General features: G+C 36.3%; 1 protein-coding gene across 1 annotated transcript in view; it reads left to right on the top strand.

The window, feature by feature from the left end:
* The window catches only part of REEP2 (receptor accessory protein 2), a 43765-nt gene that overhangs the window by 20278 nt on the left and 11640 nt on the right, over positions 1-11847 (top strand). The window lies entirely within an intron of this gene.

Below are 11847 nucleotides of genomic sequence, written 5' to 3'. Positions count from 1 at the left end.
TAATAATGCTTGTTTCTGATTCAACATTTTCATGATGAAGTTCCAGTTAGCATAGTGCTGATCTAAAGATACTTAATTCACAGTTGTGAATTGCTTTTTGTCCACCAGAGGGTATAATACAACATAAAAATGACTGAAAGTGAGAGAGCAGAGACTTGTCTGATAATAGGTGAATTGTGACTGGTTGAATGTTTGTATTTCCTCTGTTTGAGAGTGAACATCCCACTTAGAGAGAGAGGAGGAAAACTTCAAAAACAAACACAAACCAACAAACGGGGCTCTAGTGGAGAAATGTAAAGTGTTACTGCAGTTAGCCCCTATTCAAAAAGGCCATTTAAGCTTACTGGGCTTTTCAATTTAAATATTTTCTAGTGTGGCTTACTGAGCCAACACCTTTAGAGAATAATTGCCTTAAAATCTTTTCAATGTCTGTCCAAACAATTTTCTAGCTGCATGAAGCAGCCCTGTAAATGGTAGTGTTTGTGGCTAATTTTGCTGCTTTTGCAATTAAACAATTTTTGTGTGTGCGTATTTCAGTAGTGTTGCCTTAAATTGTACTTCGAATTCTGTAGTATTTCCTGTAGAATTTCCTGGTAAGAATGTGTTGTTTCTATCAATTGGATCTATGTTCTGTGAAAATAGAACCAACTTTAATCTAAAAATACAGATGAATCTAATGGTTACTATGGTAACTTGGGACCATGGCAACAGAGAGAGGTAGTACTCTGAAGAATTGATAGGCTTTTTTCTTTTAAGACAACGAACTAACTGATAGTGCAAGTATTTCAGGGAAAATACTGACTTTTTTATTTATTAACCACATAGGATCTTATGAATGCAAGGGATTTTGGCAGTGTCTCCCTTAAGATCCTCATAGAAAAGCTGATGTACAATGACCTGGATCAGCAGATGGTGAGGTGGATTGAAAACTGGCTGAGTGACCAAGCCCAGAGGATGGCAATTGGTACAAAATCTAGTTGGAGGCAAGTAACAAGTGGAGTATCCAATAGGGACAATACTGAGTCCAGTTCTAATAATTTCCTCATTAATGATCTGGGTGATGGGGCAGAGTGTACCCTCAGCAAGTTTGCAGATGCCACATAACTGCTCCCAATGGCTTATACACCAGTGGGTTGTACAGGAAGAAGCAGGAGGTACATAGAATGTTTGATATTCCATCTCGAAATATATAGAAATCCTAGGTGCATAGCAAGACTGCCCGCAATTCCTTGTGATATTAAGAAAGAGGTCTCGTCTGCTGAAGAAAGGTCAAAGACATCAGGAAGTTACTGTAGGAAAGAGGAAAAGGTTAGAACATCATGGTTAAAGACTTTTTGTTGTCAAACATGTAACATAGATTTGGTATGTTTCTGTTTGATTTTTCCATCATAAGATCAGAGTTAAATGATGTAGCGCCTTCAGGCCAGTGCTAAGTTTCAGCTATGTATTATGAATTGCCTTGAAGCAGTGCAGACCCCAAGAGCCTGTATAGCATTGGAGGAAGCTGTAACAATTTAAAGACTGTTTACAATCAATATAAATATATTATTGAAGGAAGTGAGAATGGGCTCTCATGACTAAATCTTGTATGTAGCAAGTGGCTTTCTATGCCAGCATAGAGATAATTTAAATACTCTATACTAGCAACACTCAGTGTAACTTTTATAGGAAAATGTACTGGATATGAGTTTAGTCAAAGCCAAATCAGAGTTTTTCAAGCTTTCTCTTTTTCCTAGGTATTGTTGGGGAATCTGGAAACTGAATGGAAATTACAGCATTGCAGTTATCACTCACTAATTGTGAAGAGCCTGAAATAAATAGAATCCAAGTTTAATTTAAAAGCCAACTTTTGTAAAAGTCAGCTGTTCTTACTTCTGTATTTGCCCCAGGAATACTGTAGCTAATCAGCGGAGTCACTATGGTGATCTAAGGCCATTACTCCGGAAGAGGGGAGGGGAGAGGGGGGGATGTCCAGCCAAACTGAATTGGTTCTTCTAGTTCAGTCTTATGCCTCTGGTACTGCTCACTCCATGTGATGGCCAGCAGGCAGTGTGGAAATGATACGTGTTGGAAAAACCTGTTCCTGACATTGTTATCTTTTTACCTGTGTTTTAAGGCATCGTGGTGTTTAATGCCTGGTTTCTTGGTTTTGGGGGGAGGCACTGATGTTTGAATTCCATCATTAATTTTTTGTAAAGTTGTGAAAAGTTTGCTTACATGTTGCAGTACAATGACTTAAATGTAGAAACTGTAAGGCATCAGAGTCTTGTGTTGTGCTTGCTCTGTTACCTGGACTCTTTCACGTTTTTTTTGTTTGTTTGCTTTTTAAATAAATTCTCTCTTGTTAAATATATATATATATATATATATATATATTAAAGAAAATCATCTATTATATTCTCGATATCTTTCTCTTTTGCTTTCACTTTTCCTATTTCACAGGACCTGTTGTTTTCCTTCCTTCTCCTCACAGAGCATGGTACAAGTTTTTTAATTGTGGTTGGGCTTTCATTCCACAGGGTGGCAACTAGGTGACCATTTGGTTATTCCAATAGAAGCAGCTTTCCCAGCCAAGTCCCCCTCTCTGGCATAAGGGTCATGAATCTGTCAACTCAGCACTTCTATTGGGGTTCAGAACAGCTGAACCCCTTCTGTTGAGCCTTCACAACAGCTCGTTATATTGTGTTTGTTCTGGCTTTATCAATTTTCTGGAGACTGTTGTAGCTGACAAGACAAAAAGGCATCATCAAAGGCTAAACTTTGGATCTTGCTTCTTGATATTGGTGTTCCAAGCATAACTGAGTACAAGTGTATGGTGTCATTGTTAGACAAATGTTTTAATAAATGTTTGGGGAAATATTAATTGAAATCTCTGCCTGTTATTAGAATAGGTTAAAGATTTATGAATTGCAGGTATGACTTTTTGTTCTTTGCTACTAAGCTTACGTAGTATCTTTTTTCTCTACCCCTGATTTCTTCTTCTTATGCTTGTGGATATTTTCTTTAAAAGGCTTATGTTTTGTTATGTTCTCAAACTGTTGCCCTAAATTGTTTTAATTTATCTCCGTGCCCTTCATTTGTGTTTAGTTTTATGCCTTCTCCATTGTTGAATGAAGATATGAAAATTGATATAAAGCCCTACTATTTCTGCCATCTAAAAATCAAGGCAATTCTTAACAATCCAGTTTGTCCTGGCTTTGTTTCCTCATTTATAAGTTGCCTGTCAATAATTGTGTCCACTTTCCATCTGTTAACTGAGGACTTGGGTTCAAAACATAACTATATATGTTGAGTGGCCTTTTTGCCCACAGTAGAATCAAGTACTATTGCTTGATTACTTGGGCTAAGAGACCCACCTACATTGCAACTGCAAATAACTTCAGGAGGGACTTGGGGGGCGTTATTACGTACAAAGTTAGAGAGTGGTGAATATTATGTGCAGAGCCTGTGCAGAAGCATGAATTATTAGTCAAACACTACATAGTTTGAACACCTACGTATGAAATATTAGACTGGTGAGGAAGTTGCAGTCCTACAGTACAGGTGGCAAGAACTCAACCAACTTACTGAAATGCCTGTGGTGCTAAAAACAAACAAACAAACAAACAAAAACAGGCACAGAAGGCATGTGAAATGAATAGTTTGTCCTCTACCAGCTGTGGTAGTGTATAAAGTGGGCAGACAGGGCTAGCAGTTACAGTGACTGGGATAAGAGAGGAATTCAGTTAGCAGGGTTCTACTGGCATCTTTCTACTTGATGCTTTGGGTAGTACTGAGGTTTTGAGCTGAGGGACTGTGGTCTGCAGCTGGAACTTAATAACAGCAGTAACCAAGTCTCATTTTCAGCTGAAATTCAGCCAGCCTGCTCCCCCATACCTCCAACACATACACACACACACATACACACACGTTTTCTTTGGGACTGTGTGTAAGTGGATCCTTTCCCTTCTTGCTGTTGTTTTTTCCTTGACTGTATTATTAATGTCAGACCTACTAGCCTTCTGCCTGCATGGATATCTTTATGAAGGAGGCAAATTTGCTGCTGCTTCTCTTTTAGTCAGCTCAAAGTTGACATTCCCAACCCTATCATCTAGAAGCTGAAATGTGTATGCAATAAATAGGTGGTGTTTGCCTCTATTTCTGGGCATATGCAAAACTTGTTTATTTTGCTCTTTGTGTCTGTGACATTTCATATCCACACTTTTCCCAGAGAACAAGTGTATTATTCATGTATTCGTTGTACACTTAAATATGGTATAACACCATGACCTATACACAATGATTACAGATGCAGTTAATGAGCTGCACTGGTTTGGATTCTGAATTGCATTCCGTCTACTGTATTTGTTAGAACACTGGTAGCTCTTGAATTTCTGTGTTCTCTTCTGCGCTTGCGGGCTCAAATGTAAAGCACTACTGAACTTCAGAGTTGTAGGTAACAGTTTAGAGATGATTGGAAGGCATCTTATTCTGCTAGCGCAGAAATGGAAGTAATCTTTATGGATCCCAGAGATTATCATCTGGTCAGGAATGTTCATCCTGGTGAGAGTACAAATACCTGTCCTGAGTAGGCATGCTCTTTTCTACTTGATGGAGAGGGGATAATCTGTCTGCTTACAAGTATCAAGAAACTATTAGAATTTTCTGAATCACTAATGTCACTTGGCTATGCAAGAGATCAATGTGAAAGCAAGGACACAAATAAATGAAGGAAATTGAGTATGATGTACTTGCGCTTCTGCCATTTGCTTTGACGTGTAAAACCAGACCTTTGTACTGGACCATGCTACAGGTGATGACAAATGAAATGCTAAGTTTCATTTTAGAAGTTCTTAATCCACTGGTTATAAGTGGTATTATCAGGGGTATAAGAATATATATATACATGTTCTCTTTTCAGCCTTAAATGTATATATTCAATTTATTAATTGTTATGTTTCATATAATTGTGTCTGGCCATTTGGCTGCTTTTTCTCGTTTGGTTTGGTTGTGTGTGCTTCATGAGAAGGTTTTCTTGGATTGCATTAAATGAGTAAAGGCCCTTTTGAAATGGGTACATATAAAGAAAAGAATCAGAGATTCTGCAGAAGAGATGAAGAATTGTTTCAGGGAATACCTGTTTAAGCCATCAAAGCAGTTCTTGTGCATGTTCGTGTGTTAGTGAAATGAAGGTGAAGGAGGTCAAAACTTCCAATTACTTAGCATCGGAGAAATACTGTTCTAAGCTCCAATAAAGCTGGAACAGTGAAATCTGAAACAAACACAGCTTTTTAGTTAAAACTTTAATATCTTAATGAGAATAAATCCTTCAGTACATAAACTAAATAACTGTGATTAGACATATTAAAATGCTTTTTCTGATAGACGGTAGAGGAGCAATATGATTCCTGTAGGAATGCAGACATGTTGTTGCTATGGAGCTTCTGCCATCATCATAGTTAACAACACTGCAAAAGCTGCCAGTACTCAGCTTGCAGGAGAGAGAAAAAAAAAATCATAACTTTAATTTATTTCTACAGAATTCATTAAAAAATATGTTCTAGCAGTGAAGTAGGAGAAACTGTCCCATCAAGGTAATTCAGTTCATTTTCAGAAAATGAGCTAACCTGTATGCCAGGATTTATGGTAAACTTCCATGCAGCAAAAGAGCAAAAGCCAGAAGCAGGGAAAGGTGTTACCAATCAGCATGTAGGTGAAATCAAGTAAATGATTTAAGAGGGACATACATTAGTTGAGGAAAGTCATTGCACACATATTCACGTCTGTGGTAGAAGAAAACACCCACCCTGAATAAGCAACTCAAAGGAAGTTGTTAAGCACAAACAGAAACTATGAATAACAAACAAACAGCAGCTGGCCTGTTTAGAACTACTCAAAGTAGAAGAAGAAGGAAATAACTGAATATATAGGTTAGATTAAATAATTCATTTAATCCTAGATTGACACTCTTATTCTTGTAGTACTGGGGAGCCATGCATCTCAGATGAATTTGTAGATATAGAAGATGGTATTTTACTAAGCTTTATATGACTAGTCTTTTAAAAGTCTTCTCATAAAATCTCATTTGAATTTTGAGCATTCTGACTGAATCCTTTTTTGTGCAGAACTGTTCAGTAACAGTCTCCTTAAAAGTAGAATGCCCATTTCCTTGTGTGTGAGATTATGCGAAGGAAAACCACATACAGTGATCTTTTGTTGCTGCTGTGACGCATGTCAAATGTGGATTTAACAGTTTTTTGCTGTTCTTTCCATGTCATTAAAAACATTATTTCTTCTAGTGAGAACAGTACTTTCAACTTGTTTCTTTTTTTTTTCTTTTTGCTTGTTACAATTAAATTCTTGCCTTGATTTTCCTTTAGCTCTCTGATGTGATCCTGCATGCCTGAAATCAAAATGAATTTAGCTGTTAGATATAGTAGATTTCCTTGTTTTTTGTACCTATGTTCAACAGCTTTTACACTGCATCTCAGCCCGCATTATTTGTGGATTTGATATATGATTCACTAATGACTCTGAAATGTATTAGGTTTTTAAGATATTCTACTCAATAATTTTTCGACCACACTTCTCTTATATTTGTAGGTCTTTCTCAACATAAGTGCTATATCTAGATTTTTAATTTTCTGAGACACAATTAAATGTGATAAAAGTTCTCCATAAAAATAAGTATTGCTCTGTTACTTTCCTTTTGAAATTGACTGTGAGGGATCTTAAAGTATATAATTCCATATCATGTCAAGTATGCATAAAATGCATTTATCCCAGTATTTACAGAAATTTTACTTTAATGTGGTAGGTGCTTGCTCTGTGACTAAAATTTAAACAAAAGTACCATGTCTTCCACAGTCTCTTTGAGGATACTGCTGGCCTTTTCCCTGCAGTAGATGCTGTCAGTTTCTTCTCTGCATTCAACACAGGCAAATGACTTTGGCTCCCCTCCACTCTAGTTACTTTAATAAATATGTTTATATCTGTTGTTTAAAAATAATAATAATAATAAATCTCATTTGGGAAGAATGTTTGTATGGTCTTTGCTGCTTACCCGGAGATCCCATTATGTCTTTTGTCTTTGTCCCTATTCTGTTTTACTGTTAATTGGAAGGTGACTGTAGCATGTAGGTGACATGTAGGTGGATTGTAGCAGAATCACATATGCACAGAACAGGTTAGTGGGGAGGTACGATGAGACGTTTCATGTTGGTCTTTTCAACTGAATACCACTTACTTTGTGGTGATTGACTCAGGCTAGTTTCCCAAATTGTGCAGTATTTTGAAGAACAAAATTAATCTGTGTTCTTATAGTCCTAATGAGACTTCCAATTCTTTCATATGTGTTTTACCTGTTACTGTTTTAAATACAGTATTTCCTTGATCTCTGTTCTTTCACAGGACTATCAGAAGGAACAAATTTCATCAAACTGACCTGGCAGAGATCTTAATTGCATGCTCCTTTAGCTTGGGTGTTGCTCATCAAAATTTGTAAGGGTTGCAACTACTTTAAAATTATTTTTTTATAACTGTAGGAAAAAAAAATATTAACCATGGATGATACATTTTGTGCTGCCCTTTGAAAATGCAGTTTCCACTTTCTAGTGAGCTGCACAGCACATGCTGTGCTGCAAAATTTTCATCCTTCCCCTTATTATTGCACACAAAGTAATTATTTTTAGTTTAGCTTGACAGACTGGTGAAAGGAGACCATTTGAGAAGTGAGGCGGGCTGAAGTTTTGTAGAATTTCCCAACAGCTCTGCACTGAATCATCAAGTCCCAAGAGCACAGAGGCATTCCGTAGAAATGTCACACAGGCCTTCTGGCATATTAATCAGGAAGCAGCAATAAGCTCCTACTTCCAGACAGGTTGATTCTAGAGTTCTTTTTGCTCAGCTTGGGATCAAAACTGTTAGCATCCAGTGATGGGACTGTTCAAGCAAACCCAGGATTAAGATAAGAATACAATCTAGATTTAAGTTATCTCAGCCATTGGGACGAGAGAAGCCTTGCCTCTGGTGATTTGTTTCTAGTGTGTTTTAGTTGTATTACAATCACAGTTCTTTCCTCAGCTTTTACAAGTTGGACTCAGTAAAACATGTACATGTAAGTCTACCACTATTCTCACATCTGTAAGACCTGTTCTATACATACGCTGTTTTTTAACTTACTATAGATTTAGGCATAAAATTTCAAATTTTATTTTGAAATTTTCAGCATAGATCAATCTTGAGTAATAAATAAAAGGTAAATAATACACATTCATGAGCAATAACCTGCTAAAAGGAAGAGATGGAGATCAGGTAGCTAAATTGTCTATAACATTAAATTTTCAAAGCAATTTAAATGTTATTGAAAGGAAAATAACAATAATAAAAATGCTGTTTATATGCTATTAAAAAAAAAAGTTGAATAGCTATAAAAAAAGTTTTGGGAAATACAAATATGAAAATTAACAGAGTGAATGCTGTAGAGCCACATTGCATTTCATCCTGTGCTATTAAAAATACAAAGGGAGATGCTGTTAAATTCTTATATAATATGCAAATGAATTCCTCTTTACCTGGAAATAAGAAAAAGTGAATTTAGCTCCTTTTGTTGCAACAACCAAAAGTTGTTCCTAAAACACTGGAGTTTTAAAACGTTGTACTTGCTAACCTATGGAATTAATTACTGAAAAACATCTAAAATTGAAGAGGTTTTCAGATTTCAATTTAAATATTTGATTAGTTTTATGGCATACATGATTATTCATAGGTGAAAAATTATGGCAAATAATAAAGTAAAAAAATCCCAGGTAAAGCAATCACTCCTCTTCACTCCCTTCCCTACTCACCAGCAAATTACAGGAGTTCAAGAAGCACTATTACCTACATGTAGTTGCTGCAGTCCCAGAAAAAGCAGGCCCAGTGAGCATTTAGGAATCCACAGAGGCATAACCAACATACACGTACCTGCATAACCTTCATGCTCCACAAGTACATAATGTAGTATTTGCCCAAAGCACTTAAAGATTCAAGCAAGAGCAAGTACAAGGGAACAGTGAGGTCACCACAAGTGACAGCAGTCTGGCCGTTTCCTAAAGATTATGTCAGAGAGCAGAATACTGTTTTCTGTCCCACAACCCACCAGGAACCAGAAATGGCAGAGTGTTAACTGAGGTGAATGGGAAATTTGAGGACAAATATTCAATATAGTTTTGATACAGTGTAGCTACAGTGTCCTATGCTATGAATCTTTCTTGCCTCAGACCATAACTACTTGTAAATCAAAAGCATCAGAAAGACATCTCTAGCAGTTTTTTCCATAATGGCAAAGTGCCTTGAATCTTCCTTTCACCAGCTTTATAATTACAGTGGACAATTACAATTATCTGGTTTTCAAAAATTAAACGCTTTATTGCTTGCTTTCCAAATTGCACAGATACAACTTCGCTATCACTTCAGTGGGTGGAGCTCTGGATTGTCTGACTTCAACTTGGTCCTGATATAGTGGTAAACAATGCTACTTCTATTGCAGTTGTAAAAAGACAAGTGGAAACTTTAAAGGTATAGGGCAAATCTACATATGATAAAATAACCAAAATAACATTTTTCCTTGACTTAAACCTTTGGAAAGAGACCAAGGCAACAATGACAAGTAAGAAAAGATAACGACCCTTTTCATGGGTCATTAATGACTCACAAGAGCAGAGTAGAGAGGGATAATCACCTCCCTCAACCCGCTGGTCATGCTTTTGATGCAGTTCAGGTGGTTGGCTTTCTGGTCTGCAGGTGCACACTGCTGGCTCATACTCAGTTTTTCATCCACCAGAACCCTTAAATCCTTCTCCATAGCGTTGCTTTGTCTTTAGTGAAGCTATGTTGGCTTCATGTCACCAATCATCTCTCTGTTCTCAGTGTACTTTAGCTCAGTTTCCGGGAAGATCCGTTCCATGATTTTGCCAGGCACAGTGATGAGAATGACTGGCCTGTAGTTCCCCAGATCTCTTTATCTTTTTTTTTTTTTTTTCAAAAAAAAAATGGGGGGGGGAGTCAGGTGGGTCAATCAGTCCTTTTGTCCATACTGTGCTCTGCATATGCAATATGAAATAAGGATTTATTTTTTAACTGCAAGACTAATATTAATCTGAAACACTCTTGCACAATTATAATAAATTCCCTATGCTACTGAAGAATATAGACATACTATTTCAGTACAGCTTAAATTTAGCACTAGGCAACACTAACCATATCGTTATGTATTGGAGACGGATGTTGCATCCAGTATTCTCTGAAGGTTCCCCAAAGCAGTTCACAGATGAATTTGAAAGTCTTGTGCTATCAAAGAGTACTATGTTGCTATCTGAAGAGACAAAAACCTACATGAAATCATACTGAATGTAAAGGAAAGCATATTTTATTAGCAGAAACAGCTTTGGGGAATATTTAGCAAATCATTTTTTATAAAGTAAAATATCTGGAGAATTTAGAATATGTTAAAATCAAGAGGTAATGATCGCCTCTGTTAACTAAGAATAGCATTTAGGACTGCTACAGGTTCAAATTTAACTCAAAGTAGCTGTGCTTGAAAGTAATTACCTGCTTTTTTGGTTTTGAGAATAGATCTAGAGTTAACTGATGAAGTGTTTACATTGCCAAGTGCAAATATGCAAAGACAGGTATATTTTAAAGATTTGCAAGAAAATGAGCTTGAAAATAAATGTCAGTTAAATGTTACATATAATTAAATGTATGATCCCATATGAGTAAAATATAAAAACCTTTGCTAGAGATATTTTTAAATCTTTCTGAAAGATAGGAAAATATTTATATTTTCCATTAATATGTAGCACAGTTTATATTAATTGTGTTCCTGCCTGTACTATATTATTCTCTCTCATATTTTTTTCCTTTTTTTTTTTTTCCTGAATCTTCACAAGACAAAACTTTGACAAATTTAAAAACAGCAGCATAGGAAAAAAAAAAAAAAAAAAAAAAAAACAGAAATGGCAGGCAGGGACCTGCTTCCTTCCCTGTAATAGGGGAGGAGAAATGTGCTACGTTTCCAGAGTTTAAGATGCCAACTATTGACACACTTCTATTTTCTGTAAACCCTTTCATTTAAATACTTTTCTCAGCAAGAAAACTGAAATGGAAACTAGTAATTTTCAGCTGATTGTTTTATGATCACAGTTCATTTTGTCATTTTGTGAGATAATGGTTTTGGGGATAAACTTTTCAGTCTGATGAATGAAAGCAGGTACTAGCACATATATTCTGAAACGCTTACTGTATCCTAACCTTCATTAGTAATGAAATCTGAGGATTTATCCCAAATTTGACAACTTTCATTGGATTACTAATATATCCCTAATAAAAGTGTTTTTGAATCCAGACCTATTCTGTATTTCCTTTTTTAAGGACTACAAAAGTCCTCCTCACCTTCCCCTCCAATGCATTAAGCTCTTGAAGTTGCCTTTTAAAAAAAAAAAAAAAAAGTAAAAGCAGAAACAAAGATTTTGTGCTTCATAGACTGGAAAATGTGATTTTTGTCACTTCAGTGGCTTTTGCTGGAGTTGTGTAGTGTGGAAAACATGTTTACAAGCAGAAGAAGATTGGCAGCATTCCTTTGTGCTTTAGAGGAATTTGGAATCGGCTTGAGCCCTTTCTACATTGAAGGTCCCAAAGATTTTTTTTTTAAAACCCATGCAAAATACTGAAAATACTAGATGTTTGTTTCTTCAGAAAAGGAGGATGAATATGAGACTAAGAAATGCCCAGCAAAATAACACTTCATTTGGCAACACAAGAGGGGAGGGGAAGGGAAATAGAGACATGGTAACACTCAGATTTAGGTTAGATCAGTGCCCAAGGAAT

This window comes from Anas acuta, chromosome 14, assembly GCF_963932015.1.
Source record: "Anas acuta chromosome 14, bAnaAcu1.1, whole genome shotgun sequence".
NCBI lineage: Eukaryota > Metazoa > Chordata > Aves > Anseriformes > Anatidae > Anas > Anas acuta.
Note: the sequence above shows the minus strand (reverse complement) of the source record. Positions and strands in the feature narration are given on the sequence as shown.